We start from the raw sequence: 13,031 nt of genomic DNA, 5'->3' as shown, positions 1-13,031 counted from the left end.
ACTTTAAATTAGCATCTTTTTGAGGGATTTGGGATTCTGAATAGTGAGTCATTAACTAAATGCAATAGTTAGTTAATTTTCACTTAGTTTTACATTAATGATCATTAACTTCAGTGTCAGGGTGCATTTCCTGATTAGATCTGCACACTCCAAGACTGTAGCCTGTAAGGAGGGCCTGGCATCACACAGCGTAGAGGAAAGAGTGTGGGTTTAAGTCCCAGCTCAAGATAGTCGCCACCACACTGATTTATTTGCTCTTCCTTAAGGTGGCAGCTCACTTTGTCTTCCATGTCTTTGCCCATTCTTTTTCTTCTTGTTTGCTTGACTAAGCCTTTCTTTTCCATCAAGACTCAGCTCATACCATGCCTCCTCCAGGAAGCCTTCTCTAAGCGTTCCTGGGCCGGATGAGATTATGCTCTGCCATACACGAAGAGACACTCCACACATGCCACCACAGAGCTTATAGTGCTCCAGCATGGTCATCTATTGATTTGTCTCTCCCAAGCCGGGGTTTCTATTCCTACTCCATTTCCTCCAAGAACAAACACACACACACACACACACACACACACACTCAATCATAAAATATCTAAGAGTAAAGATTGTGCCTATATTCTTTGTATCCTCAGTGTGCAGAATAATGGCCGGTACACAACTGATACTCAATAAATCCCCACAGTTGTTGATGAGGCTTAAAACTAAATAATTAACAAAGCTGTGATGAAACTTTCATTGCCTATTTAAGTGAAAAACTTTTCTTTGTCATGAGCTAAGACAAACATATACTTCAAAATGATATGATTTCCATTGGTAATGAAAGGAGGGTCACCTCCCAACAGTTTGACATCACAATTACCTGGTATGATTTAGGGAGCATTGAAGGACCTGGCCTTCCTACTTAGAAATAACATTTTGGTTGTGACACAATGCCTGAAATAACCATAATTATTCACTCCTATGGTTTAAGTAATAAATGTTGCTGTTACAGTAAAAAGTTAACTTATAGAGGAAACCTGTTTGACAGTCTGCCAGGAAGCATGGCATTTAAGTAATGGACATAGGTCAGATAAGTTTGGAGAGCAGAAATGAATTCCAAATACATAGAGAATGGTTCCTTAGTAACCCATGAGTCTCATGAGGACAAGCTCTAATAAGCAGCTCTTGGAATGCGATAGGCACTGAAAACAAATGCACTCATCATCCTAGGACCAGCTCTGAATAGAATCTAATCAACAATGCTACTGACTAGTGATGCACAATAGGTTACGATAGGATTGCCCAAAAGTCAATCAACCACATGCCATTTTCCTGGTTTCATCATGTCTGGGTATCATCTGTACTATTATTTAACATTTATACTTAAGTTAATTAACTTCAAAAAATTAAATACCTATGCTAGTCTCAGTCTCATAGTCCTGTGTGTGAAACCCTGGCTTAAATGTGCTACTTTTCCCTAATACGTATTAAGATAATAACAAAACTACTGAAATAATTGAATTAATCTGGGCATCTGAAGTTGGGAAACACATAAGAAATTATCCTCTGAAATTAGATTGACCAGAGTTCAATTACTGAATCTCAAATTTACTTGCAATATCTTCAGACAATTTATTGAAACTAGCTCAGCTTCAATTTATTTATCAGTAAAATAGGGCCAACAATAATGCCTACATTTTAGAGTTCTGAGGGTTCAATACAAGGATGCCTGTAAAGAATTTAGCACACTGGGTCTTGAGAATATAGCAGATACTCAGTAAAGGTGAACACTTAGTTATAACTTAATCATCAATAATGATGTCTCAAGTGTTGCACAGCCTTATTCTCAAAGAACTCCGAGGACATTACTTTCACTGACACAGCCTCATTTAAACTTGAGACCTGAGCAGTGGGTAGTGTCATCTCCATTTTATTAAGCCACACTTTACTGAAACAGAAATGAACTAATTTATTGATTCCCAGTATCTCATGATTAGAAAGCTTCTCTGTTTGGTTTTTTGTGTAATTAGGGTTGATTTGAGTCATTATATAACCAAAAATTTGAGGAATTGTTGATTATAAATGGGTTTTACTATCCAAGGTAACAAAATAAATCATTAGAAAGATTTACATTCAAAAAAATTATAAAAGTAAGCAAAATCTGAACTTCATAGATGCTACTGAACAGATAGATACATAAAAACAGACATATATCCATTTATACATATAAATATGGAATTTGAGAGAGAAAGAGGCGGGAAGAAAAAGAAACTATTCTCTTCCTGTGAAGGGTCCTACAGGCACAGAGAGAGATAATAGTACTTAAGCAATATGGACAACACTTCCTTAGCACCAAGAAAGTGACACACTAAAGTGCAGAGTGACTTCACGGAAGCAAATGAACCAATTTACTCTAACAATTTAGAAAACTGGTTTTTTAAATTATAAATAATAAGTTTTGTTATTTGTATGAGTTTGTATCTGATATCATCACTGTCTCAAAAAAAACGTATTCAAGAGCATGATCTCGAGTTTGTTGGACAAAGCTTTGAGCTCTCTTAAGTCATAATATTTTAATAATATCGGTGCCCCCAAATTGAAAATTTCCATGGTTTGTTGAGTCTGGTCTACTGAGCGCAGTCTCAACAAGTAACATCTGAACATCTGTGGCCCTGTTGCTCACACATCACAGCTTCACTCAGCATCTCAATTTTGCAACATGTGGTTTGTGCTTGTTTTCACCTCTGTATAAAATGAGCTAGCCTGTCATTTTAACTGTTTATCCCTCAGGGTGCTTTTGTCACTCAGGAAATATTATTTAAAGATGAGGATGATGGTTTTCAAACATTTATCTGTAGACTATAACAGACATTGGCTATTTGGATAAATGTGTAAGCTGAAATTTTTATATTCTTTCTGAGTTTCCCTTAAGGTGAAAAGGAAAATTGAGTTCAGCCATTTTTTCCGTAGTCAACTCTTGTTCTTTCTCACCTTTCCCATATCTCTGGTAATAATCTTTCCTGTTTTGTCTTTAGGGTTTTTTTTCTTTTTCCCTCACCTTGAACTTTTGTGGATTTGTTCTGTTTGCATATTTTCTAAACTGAGTCCTTCACTGCTGCAGAAAGTAAATCCTTTTTAAATTACCAGAGTTCTACAAATAATTTTTGTTACAAATTTTCCATGTTAAACAACATGATATTTGTGGGAAAAATCTAATACAGGAAACCAGGTGGAGCGAGTCTACTGAATAAGGACAAATAAAACTTGAGGCTGCTTCTGTGTGGAAGCAGAGCTTAAACAATGACCGGTATTGATTCCGTAAATATTGATTGAGTACCTTTTATGTTTCCAATCCTGTATAGACTTTGGATACATAGCAGAGAACAAAAGAAAAACAATTCCTGCTCCCATGGAGCTTGCATTTGAGCATCAGTAAAAAGGTATGATGATATTTCTAGTCACAATCAGGTTTAGGGCATTGAAGTGTGTTTAATTGTGGACAAGGATATTTGAGGAAAAAAGAATACAAAATTAGAAATGCACATTGGATATGTAATTAAATATTTATTTATCACTGGAAAAAACTCGCAAATTAATTTTTTTAAAAGCTGATACATACCACAAGCATTACAAAATTCAGGAAAATAGCATTTTTTATTATTATGATATTATTAGATTATAATAGCATATTATATTACATTATGAGCTATCTGACACACCTGTATAATGCTTTATTCCCTAAGATTTTGGCTGTATACTTTTTTTATAGCCTCCTCATACATTAATGATTTTATATCATTTTCCGTAGAGAGTATAGAAAAAACTCAGGCTTTTTCCTAGGCTGATTGAAATAAATTTGTTTTAATTATTGACAGTTTAGAAAAGTTTCTCTGCTTCACAGCTCATTGAATAATGAAATGCTAAGGTGCAATTTATTATAAAAGGATGGAAAAGCATGATTCTTTACACACTGACATACTTTGTGTCTACCTTTTGGTTTATGCCCTAGAAATTCAGGAATTGTGATCATTTGTACTCATGAAAATCAAAAAAGCAGAAAGCTATTTATTGTGCATTTATAGTAGTAGGTACTGCATTGCTGAGTATATGCTCAAGAACAAAAAAGAGAACTTTTCCATTGAATAAGCATCAGGGAGAACTGAGTCTCCTACGTAAATGTTTGTGTGTCTGATGATCAGACTAGTTCCCACAGACTACTTTCCAAGCCTCCACAGTCCATGTATTTCCAGCGCCAGGTACCGTAGGACTCATCATCTCACAATGTGACCCCTGCCCATGCACATACCGTGAACACGTGTGCTTTGGCATTGTGGGAGGTTAACACTAACCTAACTCTTCATGGAAGGGATGAACCAAGTACATACATCTCATTAAACCCGAACTAGATGTACCTCCAGTGCAATTTCCACTCAGCTGGATTTCCCCTTAGTTGGATTACTGACCAGAAAGGAAGTGTGCTTGCAGGAAAGTCAGAGTGGAAATAGGCAGTTGTCTTAGCAATTATGGCTAAAATCTTACTCATGCAAATTTGACAAAAGCATACGAGCATTGCAAAAGCTCCTCCTATAGCTTTGGAAGAGGCTTGAGCGAGTGAGAGGCTCTGGGGTTTCAGCTGCGTTAGATTTACCATACATCTGTCTCTGTGGTCACAAATGAGTTGAACAAGGCTGGGTTTTTTTGTTTGTTTGTTCAGAGCTGATGCTTCCAAAGAGATACACATTAATCTTACCTATTCAAGGTAAACTCAGCCAAATCAAGTTTAACACTTAGTATCATTTGGGTAACTATTCAGGTAATTTAGCATTTTCCTAGGTCAAGCTGGAAGTGATTCTATATGATCCTGGCATTAGAGGAATATGGATCCAGAATTGTCTTCTATCCATGCTAGCCTCCCCTGAGGGTAACAGCCCTCTTGGTTCCCATTGTCACATGTTTGCACCATTGTTGCTGCCCATAGTCTCCAAGGTAGCACTACATCTACTGTCTGAACCTTGTGGCTCCTGTTCAGCCATTTCCAATGTTATAGAAACGATTCAGGTGTTTCCCTTCATTACAATGTGTGGTGCTGACCATAACATGCTGCTTGCGTGCCCATCCACCAACTTCATCTCAGCACTTGTAATTCTCCTACTTTACCACCTCGATAGAAGAGGAATGTGTCTAAGAAGTCTGTAGGCTTTGTGGTCTTTGCAGAGATGCTTCCTACACTCTCAGATTCCCTTAATCTCTCAGGGTTTCGAATACCTTTGCTTCTCTAGGTTTTGACCCAGACGTTTGGGCAACAGGTCCCCATCTCAGCTTAGCTTTGCCATTTGGATCAACTTTCTTTCAAAGGCAGGTAAAACTTTCATCTCCTTCTAGGACAGATCTTAGGAAGATGTAGGATAGATAAATCTCAGGGAGCACCCCACATTCTTTCCAATTGTTTATGTCTAACAGTCCAGATTTAAAAAATTAAAAATCTGTTTTCCTGTGAAGCATCTGCTTTTGCAATTGAAAGTACTGTTTTGAAAATATGTTTTTTTGCCATTAATTAAAAAATATCTGTGGGGCAATTCAGTGGATTTTTTTCTGGGTAGTAACTACTTTTCCTATAAAGCAATGGATGTCACTGGAGCAATTAGTGGATGTCTTGGGACCATACAACAGTGGGGTCATAAAAATGTCTCTATTTTAAATTTCTAACTCTTGTCCCACTATGACTAAAATTGATGAAATGAGCAATTTTACCAAATGCTAATATATAGAACATTGTACAAGAAGATATCTTTAAAAATATTGCAATAAGGAGAAACCACTGAGATACATTTAAAATGCATAAGATGAAATATTATTTCAGCTACCTAATAACATTAAAAAGTCTTATTTTTGTCAAAATTAAAACAACTTTGTTCTCATTATAAAAGCACTTCATATTTATTTTTTAAATATCACACAATACATTATAAAATAACCCATAATCCCACTACCTGTAGTTAATACCAATATTTTACCCACTAATTCAAAACTTGAAGAATTTCTTATTCTAAGAGCTAGTATTGGCAGAAAATGAAAAGAAATTTAAAAGTTCTTGCAACAGTTTACAAATGAAAGCAATAGATTTATAAATGGAAAACAGAATATTTTTCATGATAAGTAATAACTATGGTGACTTCCTATTACCATTCCTTCATCTTCAACTGACAGTGCATTCCTGGGCTAACCCACGGTCAGTAGAAAACAGTTAACAGCAAACCTCGAAGGAATATGGTCGAAGAGGTCCTTTGAAGGTATCAGAGACATGACTTGTTCACAGAACGGGGGGATTCTGTTTACAGCTTGAGCTGGAAGTCACCCCAAACTCCAGAGTAGTCTCTATAACTCTCCCACCATCTCAGGTGAAGATAAAATGAAAAGAGTGCAGTACAATAAGACAGGAAAGAAAAAATCTTAGGAAATCTGGCAGATATGTTGGGCACTTTGGAAAATACATCTTGGAGGACAAACGTTTTCAGTTTCAGCATCACACCAATCTCTGGAGAAGTAGGAAATTAGGAAAGGCAGTAAATTGAGCTCCAACAGTGGAGTTGATGACAACACTGAACGCAAGTCTGACTTTTGAACAGTTGCAAAGAGCAATATTGAAAAAAATTTCTCACACATTTTTATCAAAGCCCAGAAACTCAAATGTGCCTGCTCCAAAATAGTCTGGAATGACATGTGAAGTAACAAACCAAGCCTTGCCACAACGATAGTGAGAAGGTCTCAGCAGGGCAGGGCAGCCAGAATCCTTTTTGCTCAACCAGTTTAGGATGTTAACAGTTCCTTACGTAAAATTAAAATCGGTATCACACACTATGAAGCATTTATAAAGCAAACAAAGTACAATACAATTATAGGGTAAATGCATGAGGGAGGAAGTGAGCCTGAGAGAAAGTCAGGCGTGGAAGAGCAGGTATGACCTGAGGTTTTTGTGGAAAACGTTTTAGAGTAACTGTTATTTGAACAAGTTCTGCCAGTTGGATGGAATTGATAACTAAAAAGAGTTTAGAAGGCTTTCAAAGCAGAAACAGCAAAAATTAAATTGTACTAATGTGCATATTGCAACATGAAGCAAGATACACGATGACAGATAGTAGGAAAGAAGGCATGTACACAAGCTGAGTCGAGTAATTTTTGTATGGTACAAAAAGTGTCAGAATTGAGCTTAACAGGTCAGGGTCTTAGACCGCATTCTACCGTGCTGGTTGATTTTAGGCAAATCTCTTATCTACATCTCATTTCCTTTCTCTGTAAAATAAGGTTAGGCTTGGCCATTCTAGTTCTAAAATATGATGTAAATGATAATAACTAAAATCTGTTAAATGCTTACTTTTCAAGCATCCATTTCACATGCATTTTTTTATGAGATACAATGTGTTATTATTCACATTTTAGAGATGACAAAATTGAGCATTGAAAAAATTATTCAAATTTATTTTATAGCTAGTTGACTAGACAAAAAATTATAATGAAAGGAGAAAATTTTAAGAAAAATTAGTCAGGCTACAGTGTATAGGAAACAGTAGCTGGTACTGGAAATTCCCTAGGGAAGCAAATTGGTTAAGAGCATATTCTAGAAATCAACATATGGAAAGATGAGGGCATAGAATTAGGAGATGATAGTAAGCATACAGAAGAGAGAATTAGCCTAAGAGACATTTCAATGAGCCTTATTGAAAAATGGTTATGGATGTAAAAATGAAGACTGGCAGAATGTAGATTTGGAGTCAGGCATGCCTGAATTTTACAGCCAACTCTGACACTTTCTATCAGGGTCATGAGCATATGCTTAACCTTCTTGAACCTGAGGATCGTCACCTATAAAATAAGAGTCAGGGTACCTACCATGTCAGGTTGTTTGAAGGATAAAATTAGATAGCATACAAAGTTCCAATGTTATTCCTGGCATTCCTTAATTGCCAGCTATTACCCTCAGGCTGACAGCAGATTTGGAATTTTCACCAAAGCACATTTTAAGCTGAGATAGCAATGATACCTTTTATAATGTACAATATTCACAATAGATATTTATTGGGTATCTATTATAAGCAGTCCACCGCTAGCTATGGAAAAAGCCAAAGAACTGTGTAATGCTGGCCCCTTATATCAATATTTTACAGTCCCTTAGGAAATATAAGAAAAGTATCTAAAGAGAAAACAAAAATTCAAACCAGCATATGATAAATGCAATCAAAGAAGTACAAAGCACAATAAGAATTGAGAAAGGAAAGAGCTAATTTCTGGCTATAGGGTCAGAAACATAAAAGCCATAATATGGATCTTGGAAAATGTGTAGAATGTCAATATACAGAGATGGGATCATACAGGGCATTGGGACTAGAATGAACAGAGACGCATTAATAGAGTGATGACAAGAATTCTCTGGTTCAACTGGCGAGTGAACATTGGGGGAATGATAGAGGGACAGTTATACATAGTTTGCAGATGGTTTTGAGTGATGGGCTAGCTTTGAATTTTATCCTTCAAGAAGCAGAGAGGGAGGTGAAATTTTTTTAAACAGAATGATGTAATGGAATTGGTGATGTTAGACGATGAACAGAGTAAAATAATTCAGAATTATGGTGGGGGCGGCAAGGTGACACGATAACTGGAGAAGTCAAGATAAAAATTTTAAGCTCTTTTAGCCATATGCTTTCAAACAAGAATTTTTTATTGGGGGAAAATTCACCCCTTGTACTTGGATTCCCTCCAAATATTGCTTTATTTTCTCCTTTATGACCAATTATTTCTAAGGGTAAAGCCAGAGTCCCAGAGCTACAACTGATACCAAAACTCCAAGGAAGGGCTGAGAAGGCTAGGAGGAAAGTCAGGAGCCAGAGGAGGTAAGTACACAGACATTTGTGTGCATAGCACTTTGTTCTATTGGACTAAATATTGTTCTAAAAACACATTATTCTGACGAGAACAGACAAAGGAAAGTAGGGGCATTAGAGCCTAGCTGTTCCTTCCCAGCAATCCTTGGTTCAAGCTCCATCTTGCATTAGTTCTGTAATGTTAGGCAAGCTGAAAAACCTCTCTGCACCTCAGTATTCTCATCCGTAAAATGATACTTTACAGGGACACTGTGAAGACTGAATGGAAAATGCATTGACTCAACTGGAGGGATATCTACCACATAGTAAATATTCCTTGATATTTAACTTCTATTGTTTTTAGTATCGATTGTTTTTGGGTAGGATCCATTGCAGTAGTTCAAGAACGTGTTAATGAAAATTTGAATCAGAATATTTAACACTAGAACTGAAAAAGTTGAGGAAAAAAGAAGAATATTTTGGTAAAAAGAAAAAAAGAAGGGAGGAAGTTAAGATCATATGGAAGAAATGAAAAAGAGTAAGTCATTGAGCTCATAGAACTGAGAAAACTGTGGTGCAGTTCCTGAAATCTACCTAGTCCTAAAATCAGCTAACATAAAAACTTATGACTGAGATAAGTATTTGGAACTTCAGCCAGATAGAGACTCATCAGCAAGTCCCTGTGGGATGCAGCATAGCAAGTTTACCGCAGAAGATGAAATAGAAATAACTTCAGAGGGTGGAAGAGAGCCTTGAATAACACCTGAATGTACAGAATGCATTAAAAAAAAAGGGGGGGGGGAGATGAGACCAGAAGATCAAATGGAAAACAAAAATATGTTATTTCAAAAGCCCAAATAGAAAAATAAAAATCTCCATGACGATTTATATGACTTAAGTGTTCACTGCTTCAAGCTCAGGGAAATGGGAATTGAAGGGAAAAAATAACTAAGATTGGAAATTACAAGGCTAGTGATATCCCTTAAGTACAAAATAACTCTAGTGTCATGTGAAAGGAAGTCAGATAGAGAGGAATATGTGGCCAACGGATAACAGGAAATAGAGGTCCAGTCATCTTTGCAACAGTGAAGTAAGTAGACTCTGGACTTAATGGTAGTGTTTAAAAGTTTTCTTGTGGAATATTCTGGAAAAAATGAACGGAAAAAACAAAAAATCTAGACCAGAGTTTAGTTGACACTGCATATCATGAATTTGCCGTGGGCAAGCTCCACGTGATTTTCTGTTTCGTGGCCCTCACCAATAAAAGAGAAAGTAGACCAGGATGTAACCCACGTTCAGAATGGTTCCCCCTGAGTTCAAAACAGTATGACCATCGTAGGGAGTAGTAAATATGGCATGGAAATAGCTGATCACAGAGGAAAGTTAGCACCCAAATCATCTCTTAGTTCTTTCAAAATAGAACCCAGCAATATCTTGGCAGCACACATTACAACAGTGAATGCCTGATGTTTTGTAAACAAATTGATTGTTTCTTACCTTAAAGTTGGCTTTAAGCTTGAAGAGAATATACATTTGGATTCTAAGGGAGAGCCAATTACAGAACTATAGCTATTAAATCCAGGTTTAGCCCTGTGCTAACCCTTTTAGCTGTCTCAGCCTGACAGTCTGAATTTGGCAAGGGAGCCGCTCGGTCTGCTCCGCCCTCCTGGCAAGGCAGCCATCTGGCCAGTTGCACCTGTTTTCAACAGCCTTACCACTCCCCTGAGCCCTGTGTTAGTTTAAATGAAGTGGGAGCTAATGGGACTTGAATTACATGTGGAATGGGATGGAAATGTGTGAAAAGAGGGGCTGAGCAAAGCCAATTAGCTAACCTGAAATGGATAAACTAAACCAAGTAATTGGAAAGAATGGCAGAAGAAGGTTAAACAAAACAGCAACCAAGATGATGAATGTACTTCGAAAAAAGAAGCAGACAAGTTCGTGGTCTGGAGGGAAAAAAACAAAACTCCATCTGCCTGTTCAAGTGGCTCCGGCTTCTCATTCATTTTAAAGATAATTCTGAACTGTGCTCTAGCAGCATTGCCGAAACAAATTGCTTCGGGGAACAGACTTCCTCTCTCCTAACCTCCGCCTGATGACTCTCGGTACATAATGAGAGCTGTGCTGTTGTCAGAGGAGTAGAATCTCTGCCTACAAGAAATTAACTTGAAAGGAGGGGAAGTCTCCAAAATAGCGTATCTTTCCTTTCTGCAGAAACAATGATGACGTTGTAAGGTAAAAATTGCTGACATGGTCTAGATGTGAATTTTACTTCATTTTACACATCATTTTGGATTTTCTCTAACTCTTAGCACTGCTTACTGTTTTAGCCATATTTACTGCCCACCTCCTATTTGCGCAAGTTCACAGTAGCGAAATACGTGTCAGAGGATTAAAATTTCTCTTGTTTTCTATACTGAAATACTGAGGATTGTATGACGTGGTTATGCCGTATACATGATATATACATTACTGTGATAGATGTGAGATTCCACAATCTTATAATAGCTCCAACTGTAAAATGGTTAACCTTTGATCCCCATATATTAAGGCAGAAATCTTTTGGAATCATTTGCCCCAGAAGTTAATCAGTAAACAAATAGTATATTGAAATTCTCTGCACGTATGTTGATGTATATATTATTCAGTTTCTAACTCAGTGCCAATTCTTCCTCAGGACTAAAGTCGCCAAAAAAGTACCTGCATGTCTTAAATTTAGATTATTTTGGTTAATCAGCATATCTCTGAGCTAAACATTTCAGAAAAAAATGGGAAGCAACTATTTTCTATGCTTCCAAAGTTGCACAACAAATCCACATGCGCGCCTGCATTTACTGAGTTTTGCTTCTTCCTGCAAGACCGGAAAGAGAATAAATAGATTCCTTTAGAAGAGCTCAACTGTGGCAAAATATAGACATTTTCTATATTACCAAACAAATTGTCTGTCCCCACATGTTTGCTCTATAACTCATATAAACATTTGGGCAGTTATCAAAAGTAATCATTTTGATACAAGAGCAAAGTTTCAGAATTTGCAAAGGACAATGTCAATGTGTGTGTGGGGGTGGGTGTGTTTAATGCCGATTCTGCAGATAGTGGCTTATGAAGTTGATGAGTGTACACCCATTTTCACATCCTATCTCTGTACTTCAAGTGTCCAACCCTAAAGATTTTTACTTGGACAACATGATGACATATGATAAAGCTCAGGGAAATTAACAAAAAGTCACACAGTGGTTTTCTTGGGGATAGTTTGAGACATACAGCATTTAATCTGTTTTTGTACTTCATGTGAACTCTTGGGGTACATTTAACCCATCAGAAAGAAAAAGAACTATTAAAGTTTATGAAAACCACTATGGTAAAGAAAAACAAATTATTTTGACTTGAGGAATCTTCCACCTAGAGATTATCTTCCCTCTATCTTATCTGGCCCATCATAAACACACACACAAACACACATACACACAAATACACAATTTCTATAATGACATTGCTTTTCCTTTTTCAAATTAGCCTAATGTGTTTCTTTTATCAATGACTCATAAAAAGAAGGCTTTGATTTAGAAATGATTGCAGCCACTTAAGAAAAAATTCATTTATTTATGGTAAAGATCTCAAAATAATCTTACTCTCTCTGGGATGCTTGCAAAGTACATAAAATGAGACTAACTGGGATAAATGCCAGGAGAAAGCAGTCATGGGACAAGCCCAGAAGAGGTGGCAAACCTTCTACTCTATCAGAAAAAAAGAGAAGAGAGAGGCTGAGACGGCATCGTGAATACTGAATTCTAACTTCACACTTTTTTCAAAGTTCAAAGATTTCATTGTCATTAGGGAGAATTTAAGATAAGCTACATGATAAAATGCTTGTTTGAAGTTAAGAGGCTTAAATTCAGCTCTAAAAGAACTTATTGTAGATTTGTACACTCATCGGGCTACTGAAACTCAGAACTATATGAATTTTCTTTGTAAGTTTATGCTTATTTTCTACAACTAACCTCTTCTCTGAATTTGTATATTTGAAACTCTCTCCCTCCTTTTAGCTAATATGAGATGAGTTCTGTCACATTAATGAAAGAATTTGTAGAATTTGAACTTCGCAAAAGGAAGTTATGATTATAATCACCTTCATATTGCAAAAACTTCTTCCAGTTACAAGTGGGACCTCGAAATAAAAGCAAAATGGAACTTCAAAAT

At 36.6% G+C, this 13,031-nt stretch overlaps 2 long non-coding RNA genes across 5 annotated transcripts in view; one reads left to right on the top strand and one right to left on the bottom strand.

Annotated features, from left to right (window-relative positions):
- Positions 1-10,463, bottom strand: part of LOC139045222 (uncharacterized) — a 100,389-nt gene extending 89,926 nt beyond the window's left edge. Inside the window, exon 1 of the long non-coding RNA XR_011503148.1 lies at positions 10,329-10,463. This is a non-coding gene — a long non-coding RNA (uncharacterized lncRNA). The remainder of the gene's footprint in view (positions 1-10,328) is intronic.
- A 464-nt stretch (positions 10,464-10,927) lies between these two features.
- Positions 10,928-13,031, top strand: part of LOC139045223 (uncharacterized) — a 35,776-nt gene continuing 33,672 nt past the window's right edge. For 3 of the 4 annotated variants that reach the window (XR_011503152.1, XR_011503149.1, XR_011503150.1), the window contains exon 1: positions 10,928-11,066. This is a non-coding gene — a long non-coding RNA (uncharacterized lncRNA). The remainder of the gene's footprint in view (positions 11,067-13,031) is intronic. The other variant, XR_011503151.1, reaches the window with a different exon arrangement.

Source organism: Equus asinus, chromosome 5, assembly GCF_041296235.1.
Source record: "Equus asinus isolate D_3611 breed Donkey chromosome 5, EquAss-T2T_v2, whole genome shotgun sequence".
In the NCBI taxonomy this organism is placed as follows: Eukaryota; Metazoa; Chordata; class Mammalia; order Perissodactyla; family Equidae; genus Equus; species Equus asinus.
The sequence above is the reverse complement of the archived record's forward strand: the minus strand, read 5'-3'. Positions and strand labels throughout refer to the sequence as shown.